Here is an 8977-nt window from a genome sequence, read left to right as displayed (position 1 = left end):
GTTATTTTAAGTAAACAAATCCTCATGTTGAATTAAGACAAACTACCTCAACAGGAATATGATTATAATTGAAGTTAACAAAGAAATAAGCAATCCTTACACAAAATATGTAGCATCTTTGTTTTTATTGAGCAAACAAATTATATTAGTAGCTACAGCATAAAAGAAATGTTGAAATTGCTTATAATAATATAAAATAATGCTAATAATTGATGAATGGCAATAAGACTTAGCATAATTTAACCTTAGTGAGGTAAACGCTATAGCGACAAAATTATCCCATGCTGAGATTGAAAAGATGGTAAAAGTAGCCTATATAAATATACACCAAAGGATGCAAGCCTTTTACTAAATAAATCTACACAAGTTGCACTTAATGTCATATCTAATGGTGTGTTGAGATATTTAATATGAAAATAAACGTAGCCTAATTTGGTTATATGTCTTTTTTCTTATTTAACCATAATCGTGATATTGTAACTGTCGTGCCTTGCGCACTTTTCCGTGAACATCCGCGCATAAATCATAACTGGGACTAATGAAATTCAATAATAACGGCAATCGTAGGCCTATTTAAAGGCTCACATTTGAATATGTTATTTTCTTTATTTATGAAGAATTATAAGCGTGTGTATGACGTGATTTAGCCTTTGCATATTTATTTGTTCAAAAGTTTGGCAGTGATCACAAGATGTTATGGCACGCTTTTTATTGTTTACAGAAAGGTGCGTTCTCATTTTTTCTTCTTCTGTTAATTATCATGTTGCGTATCTTTATTTATTCAAAACACCAACTTGCCTAATGATGGTTTGATTGCTTGTGTTATATGAGAAAATTAATAAGCTTGCCTACCTGATGTTGTAGATTAATGCGGGTGCGGTTCGGGACTCGCGGTCTTTATGTCAAACGGTTCTGGTACAGAAATAAATTAGAGCTGCTGTCGGATAACAGGTCGGTGTTCTGTTAAGTTCTGCTGGTGCACGTTTACCAAACAGGACCCGTGCAGGACTCTGCTTTAAACCGCTGCCTCTCCGCCAGAGATGCGCCATTTACATGTATTTCCCAAACCGCCACACAGCTCATATATTTTTCAGCCAAGGGATGAGAACGTAATGATTACGAAAACGATCATTTATTTTTGTTAATTATTATTATTATTTTTTCAGTTAGTTAATCAATAACTGTTGTTAGTTTCGTTTCGTTTATCAAATATTTTGACATTTTATTTTATTTCAGTTTATGAAATAGTTTTTCATCAATCGTTTTTGTCTTAGTTTTATTTTTCGCTTCTTAAAATAACCTTGCTCCTCATTTAGCGATAAACCCTCAATTTCAAGTCCACCTTCAACAACTATATGTCAACAACTAGACTTTATCGTTATTATCGCTGGAAGACAAATTTTTATCGTGGGGAGCATTTTTAACGGTATATCGCAAACGATAAGATAACGCCCATCCGTAGCGACTAGCATGTTGCTAGCATGATTAGCAAGTTACTAGCATGTCGCTAGCATGTTTCTAGCATGATTAGCATGTTACTAGCATGTTGCTAGCATGATTAGCAAGTGACTAGCATGTCGCTAGCATGTTTCTAGCATGATTAGCATGTTACTAGCATGTTGTTAGCATGATTAGCAAGTGACTAGCATGTCGCTAGCATGTTTCTAGCATGATTAGCATGTTGCTAGCATGATTAGCAAGTTACTAGCATGTTTCTAGCATGATTAGCATGCCACTAGCATGTTGCTAGCATGATTAGCAAGTGACTAGCATGTCGCTAACATGTTTCTAGCATTTCTCAAGCCAACTTAATAAGAAGTTTAAATAGCATTTCAGTAAGTTGGCTTTCTCAAGCCAACTTAATAAGTATGCAAGATAACAATAGTGATGCCTTGCCTTTGGCAAGCACCACTAACTAGAATGTACATTTCCTGAAGAAAATGTGAGTGGTGCTTGCAGTGGCAAAACTCGGCGCTGGGCAGATCCTACAGTGTTCTGCGCGATTGTAGAGAGCCAACTCCCATGTCTGTATGATGTTGTGGAGCTGAGATATGGCTTCTTTATGTTGCTATACGGTCACTAGGGTGCTCTATATGGTTGCTAGGGTGTAGCTGCACAGGCGCCATGGTAATTCTTACAGACTGGTTTTTCAGCCGAAACAAAATAAGCCACCCCCATGTCTATACTACTTTCTGGTGCTGAGAAATTGCTTTTCATGTGTTTGTTCGGTTGCTAAGGTACTCTAAATGGTTGCTATGGTGTGGCTATACGGTTTATGGGATGATATTTAAAGACTATTTGACAGTCTGAATCAACAGAGCCCAACCCCATGTTTCTATAATATTTTGGTGCTGAAAAATTGTTTATTAATGTCATTTTACGGTTGCTAGGGTGCTGTAAGTGGTTGCTAGGGCATAGGTATGAAGTTGTCATGTCTGTACTTATTGGCTGCTTGATAGGCCGAGTCAAAAGAGCCCTCCCCCAAGTCTCTGTGACCTCCTGATCCAAAGATATAATCTCACTCATTTTGTGCCAATGTTAAGTCTATGGGACTTTTTCGCCCAAATTTGTTCATCCACCAGACGAACATCGTACACTCAATTACTTATAAAAGATGTAGCACACCTCTATAACTGGGAGGTTAGTAAGCGTGTTGCTAAGCGGTTGGTAGTTGTCACACATCATTACTATGTAGTTTTATAGAGTTATTCGTATGTTCTTAGCCTGATTTAACACTTAGCTAACTACTATTAGCATGTAGCTATTCACTGCTAGTATGTGTAGCATTCATGAGGAAAGTCCTGTTTGCGATCACGAGTCAAAAGAGCAAAACCTGCATGTTAATATGACACTTTTATCCAAAGATATCCTTTTAGATCTGCTTTCAGTGGAGGTCTATGGGGTGGTTGCTAGGGTGCTGTAAGTGGTTGCTAGGGTGTGGCTATGAAGGTCATAGGTCATTACTTATTGGTTACTTAAAAGAAGAGTCAAATGAGTGTGTGTGAGTGACAGAGAGAGAGATAGAGAGAAGGGGCTCTAAGGGCATGCGTGTGTGTGTGTGTGTGTGTGTGAGAAAGTGACAGTTGAGATTCAAATTCACGAACATTCCGCCATTGTAAGTCAATGGGACTTTTTTGACCGCTTTTCCGTCCGCTGTGTGAACATCGTAGGTCCGATCGCTTAGAAAAGATATAGCACACCTCTCCTCAATAAGCCGCACGATTTGACGCCTCATTCATGGGTCTGTGACAAACGGTGCAGGAGGAGTAGCGAACCGAAGTTTTGTCCAGAAGAAGAAGAATAATAAGTATGCAAGAGAACAATAGTGATGCCTTGCCTTTGGCAAGCACCACTAACTAGAATGTACATTTCCTGAAGAAAATGTGAGTGGTGCTTGCAGTGGCAAAACTCGGCACTAGGCCATCAGTAGAGCCTTCAGCATGATTGTAGAGAGCCAACTCCCATGTCTGTATGATGTTGTGGAGCTGAGATATGGCTTCTTTATGTTGCTATACGGTTGCTAGGGTGCTCTATATGGTTGGTAGGTTGTAGCCATGGTGATACTTACAGACTGGTTTTTCAGCCCAAACAAAGGAGGCCACCCCATATCTATACCACTTTCTGGTGCTGAGAAATTGCTTATTCATGTGTTTGTTCAGTTGCTAAGGTACTCTAAATGGTTGCTATGGTGTGACTATACAGTTTATGGGATGGTATTTAAAGACTATTTGACAGTCTGAATCAACAGAGCCCAACCCCCTGTTTCTACAATGTTTTGGTGCTAAAAATTGTTTGTTAATGTCCTTTTATGGTTGCTAGGGTGCTGTAAGTGGTTGCTAGGGCATAGCTATGAAGTTGTCATGTCAGTACTTATTGGCTGCTTGATAGGCTGAGTCAAATGAGCCCTCCCACAAGTCTCTGTGACCTCCTGATCCAAAGATATAATCTCACTAATTTTATGCCAATGTTAAGTCTATGGGACTTTTTCGCCCAAATTTTTTTGTCCACCAGATGAACATCGTACACTCAATTACTTATAAAAGATATAGCACACCTCTATAACTGGGTGGTTACTATCGTGTTGCTAAGTGGTTGGTAGTTGTCACACATCATTACTATGTAGATTTATAGTTATTCGTAAGTTCTTAGCCTGATTTAACACTTAGCTAATCACTATTAGCATGTAGCTATTCACTGCTAGTATGTGTAGCATTCATGAGGGAAGTCCTGTTTGCGATCACGAGTCAAAAGAGCAAAACCTGCATGTTTATATGACACTTTTATCCAAAGATATCCCTTTTGATCTGTTTTCAATGGAGGTTTATGGGGTGGTTGCTAGGGTGCTGTAAGTGGTTGCTAGGGTGTCGCTATGAAGGTCATAGGTCATTACTTATTGGTTACTTAAAAGAGGAGTCAAATGAGTGTGTGTGAGTTATAGAGAGAGAGAGAGAGAGAGAGAGAGAAGGGCTTCTTAAGGGCCTGCTTGTGTGTGTGTGTGTGTGTGTGTGTGTGAGAAAGTAACAGTTGAGATTCAAATTCACGAACATTCCACCAATGTAAGTCAATGGGACTTTTTTGCCCGCTTTTTCGTCCGCTGTGCGAACATCGTAGGTCCAATCACTTAGAAAAGATATAGCCCACATGTCCTTAATGAGCCGGTCGATATGACACCTCTTTCATGGGTCTGTGACAAACGATGCAGGAGGAGTAGCGAACCGAAGTTTTGTCCAGAAGAAGAAGAAGAAGAAGAAGCAGAATAAGTTGTTATTAAGTTGTCTTTCTCAAGCCAACTTAATAATAAGTTTAAGACGGATTTCAGTAAGTTGGCTTTCTCAAGCCAACTTAATAAGAAGTTTAAACAGCATTTCAGTAAGTTGGCTTTCTCAAGCCAACTTAATAATAAGCTTAAGTAGCAGATCAGTAGGTTGGCTCTCTCAAGCCAACCTAATAAGCTAGGTGTTTATAAACTTGTTCAAGCTTGACGCCTTTATTTTCTAATATATATTTCTGAAATTCCCACAAGGATTTCAACATCATATCTGAAATGAGAAAAAACAACAACAACAAAAAAAAAACACTTTTATTTGTGTTTAAATTCAAACAACACAGACTAAACCTGATTGGTTCCAGAGCCATTGAACGGCTCTGATTGGTTCTTATGATAATGAGCTCGCGGCAGAGAGGTAGTAAATCAAATATGATGTGCCTGCAAATGTCTCTTGAATGTGAATATAAGTCTAAATTTAAACAGTATTATATTATATAGAGTGATCGTGTCTCTTTAGGGCGCTTGGAGGAAACCACACAATTTTATGGATTACTTTGGAATGTTTTTTGCGATTAAATTTTTGAAACGTGAACATCTTTGATGAATCTTTTCATCGGAGGGACATCTCTCAGATTTCATTAAAATATCTCCGCTTTTCTTTCAAAGATGAACGAAAGTCTTAGATGGTTTGGAGCATCTTAAAGGTGAGTGATGGCAGAATTCAAATTGTTTTGGGGGAACTATGAAATTAATTAGAAAATATGTAAGGGATAATCAACGGCTAGCTGTGCATTAAACGATTTGAATGCACGACGTGGAGGCGAAGAACCACCCGACACGCAGCGGAGTGCATTCAAATCGTTTAATGCACAGCTAGCCGTTGATTATCCCGTTTATGCCATGGTCTTTTCCCAGCATTCACATATTAAAGATGTTAATAATATTCGTGCTGCAATATTTGACCGGAACGATAAAAATGACGGTTATTTTCGTCTGTATTACTAACTGTAACTGTATGTTACTACCAATGTTTATAGGAAGCGCATTAATATAGAACGTGAATAAACTGACCTGGAACTACCTGTGCAGTTCAACGAATTTAATCAACACCTGCCAGCCAATCAGAATCCAGTATTCAGATAGACCATGGCATAAAGCGGTATGTTCTTATTTTTACCAGCTTCTGCGAGCGTGTATGGCGTCTGGCTTCAGTACCTCACTGTGACTTCAGGTAAGATTTGTATTTAATTAACGTTATTTGTAGGGTGTGCGATATTGCAAATTTTGGTATCGATCTGATACCAAGTAAATACAGGGCAAGTATCGCCGATACTGATACCGATACCGATACTTTTTCCTTTTAATAACATGCATTTAAATGACCAATTACACTTTGAAAATTAACAATAACTTATGTTGATATGACTAAAATATTATATTCACCTTAAAGCTATGTGGATATTTGCCTTTCTGAAAGGAGTTTGCAAGCAGAGGAGCCCAGAATATGAAAGCAATGCGTAAAGTTTCCTGTTAAGCATTTTCCTCCCATAAAAAGAGTTATAAAGAAAAAAAACTTAACATGGACTAATGCATTAAGAAAGTAATATTGAAAGGCCAACTCAGTATACTGATGATGCAAACTATATGCAGGCAAGCAGCCCAGCATATGAGCATAAAGTGCATGCATGTTAAGTGTTTTCCTCTGATAGAAAACTTTATAAAGAAAAAACAACAACGTGGCTTAATGGTTGAAGACTGTATAAAAAGGCCAAATTCGTAAATTTAATGGGTCTGGCTTCCAGTCTCATCCGCTCCAGCGATTTTTAACTGTACAAAAGCTTGGTATTGCAAACTATTTTTGGTTTATTTTTCTCATGATTTCCCTACCGTGCCTAAGGAAGTGGAAGTCTTGTACATACAGTCTATGAAAAAGCTTACTTTCACGTTGAAAAGGTGAATAAATTTGGTGCTGTTGCCACAGTAGCGAATTTCTCACTGCTCCATTTCTCGCTGTAGCATAATATCCGGCTTGCATGGAGCCCTGAGTCACGAATGGCATAACAAAACACTAAAGCAGGAGGAGCAGTAAGGTTTGCATACGAGACGTGAAAAGAGCGGTATATAAACACACAGATATGTCTATTCTTTGTTGAATGTATTAAGCAATATGTTAAGTGTAGAGGAGAGGAAATTAACCTAAAGTATCGATCTAATCAGGCTAGTATCGATCCGATACCAATACCAACGTTGGTATTGATACTATCGATATTAAGATCGATCCGCCCACCCCTAGTTATTTGTCTGTACCAGTCATGTTTTTGACACATGCATTGGCAGAAAAAAAATTAAATAAAATTAGTTAACATTAACATTCTTTTATTTGCAACATGAAGTATATTTATTTCTGATTTCCTGAACAATTTGGCTTCATTGTAATAAGGTTAATGATCTTTGAAAAACCATGATTATGAACATACAATTACTTTGTCTTGAGCTGATCAGCAAACTGTGGTAGTGTTGGTTGATTGGTGTCTATATTTGTTCAAGCTTGACAACCTTATGACTTTATTTTCTAATATATATATTTCTCATTACAGATAAGAACAAAGATTAAATTGTAAGAAGGGTTGCTTATAAAAGCATACAGTACATCTGAAACTGCTGAGACTGGTAAGGTTTTTGACTATATTTCCGATCAGGTACATTGTTCTGTCATTCCTAAATAGAAAACAAATCATCAATCACCATTTGCCTTTTTTTGTGCGTGTGAGAAATATTAACATTTGTTGTTTTTCAGATCAGCTGCTATAGAAGATAAAATGAAATCTGAGTGCAGAGACAAGCAAAGGAATAGTAAGTATATTTTAATGTCGTATCACCTCTGTTATAGAGATTTTTGAATCGGGCCTAATAGAGGAGGATTCGGTCAATCTTGGAAGAAAAACGTTAGCAATGTGTCCATTCCAGGTGGCTAATTTGTGCTTCTTTTCAGTCATTCATGTAAAAATCTGTTATCTAATTTTGTTTCTGTTTTGTTTTCTTCTAAAGCTGCAAGGCACTACTGACTAGGCTGTGCCCAGGTCTCCAGAACCTGTGACGACGCTCAGCTCCATTTGCCCTTAGTCTGCGGCTTCAGATCCACCAGCTCTGTCTCCATCAGTCGGCCCCCAGATGTCGGCAGCCACACCATCTACATCTTGGCTCCTCGCTCCCTCGACTCCGCCGTGTGTTGTCAGCACTGGGATGCTCTGGGTCTGTGCCATGTGCCAAACACCATCTAAGCCGCCAGGACATCATCGTCATCCTCCCATCACCATCCCTTCACCACATCCTGCCATCATCCCACACCTTTGCCTCTCACCAGCCCTACGCCATCTCCTCGTCCACCTCCAAAACCCCCTCCATCCCTCCCTATTCTGTTGCTTGAACTTTATCATCTTCAGTCTTTGCACACACACCTATTCACCTATGCACTTTGTTTTTCAGTAAAAAATAAAATTTTCTTCAGAAAATTGCATTGTATTTTTATTTATTCATTGATGTAAAATTCTTTACTTTTCAGTAATACAGGTATAACTGAAATGTTCTACAAATGGATAAGATGGCTCTTCCATAGCATTTCAGTCTTGTTTCATTTATTATATTTTTTGTATAATGTTTTAAAATGTACTTGAGTATGTTTGTAGTAATACAAATATACTATAAACATACTTGTATTTCAAGTGCATTTTTAATACATTTAATAGTATGTTTTTTTGTTTTTCACCAAAGTATATATGCTGCTGTACTTTTTTAATGTACTTTATGAATATTTGTAATGTACACAATATATAATACATTATTCTAGATATCAAAGTGTACGTGTGTATATACTGAAAAATATAATACTAATAAATATAATATAATATACTAGTAGTGTAATGCTAATGCATTTCTATTAAGCTGAAATACAATTGAAATGTACTTGAAGCACATTAAAACGATGCTTCAAATATACTCTAACTGTAGTTCATGAAGTATTAAAAAATACACTTAAATTGCACTAAATATACTTAAAGTGGTTCCAATTTAACACAATTTCAATATATTACAAATAGATTAAAATTGAACTTAAACATATCTTGAAATACACTTAATATACTTAAAGTTGTTTCAAAATAATATATTTAATATGCACTTAGTATAGTATAATATAAATATATTAAGTGT

General features: G+C 37.2%; 1 long non-coding RNA gene across 2 annotated transcripts; it reads left to right on the top strand.

The window, feature by feature from the left end:
- Positions 1 to 1371: 1371 nt before the first annotated feature.
- On the top strand, positions 1372 to 8577 carry LOC131536008 (uncharacterized). 2 transcript variants are annotated; one of them, XR_009269805.1, is made up of 4 exons: positions 1372 to 5472; positions 5949 to 5999; positions 7366 to 7621; positions 7817 to 8577. It is a non-coding gene; the product is annotated as an uncharacterized LOC131536008 (long non-coding RNA). The 2 variants fall into 2 exon arrangements; XR_009269804.1 differs by having other exon boundaries at positions 1372 to 5999; positions 7817 to 8574.
- Positions 8578 to 8977: the final 400 nt, after the last annotated feature.

The sequence above is a fragment of the Onychostoma macrolepis genome, chromosome 03 (genome assembly GCF_012432095.1).
Source record: "Onychostoma macrolepis isolate SWU-2019 chromosome 03, ASM1243209v1, whole genome shotgun sequence".
NCBI classification, from domain to species: domain Eukaryota; kingdom Metazoa; phylum Chordata; class Actinopteri; order Cypriniformes; family Cyprinidae; genus Onychostoma; species Onychostoma macrolepis.
Note: the sequence above shows the minus strand (reverse complement) of the source record. Positions and strands in the feature narration are given on the sequence as shown.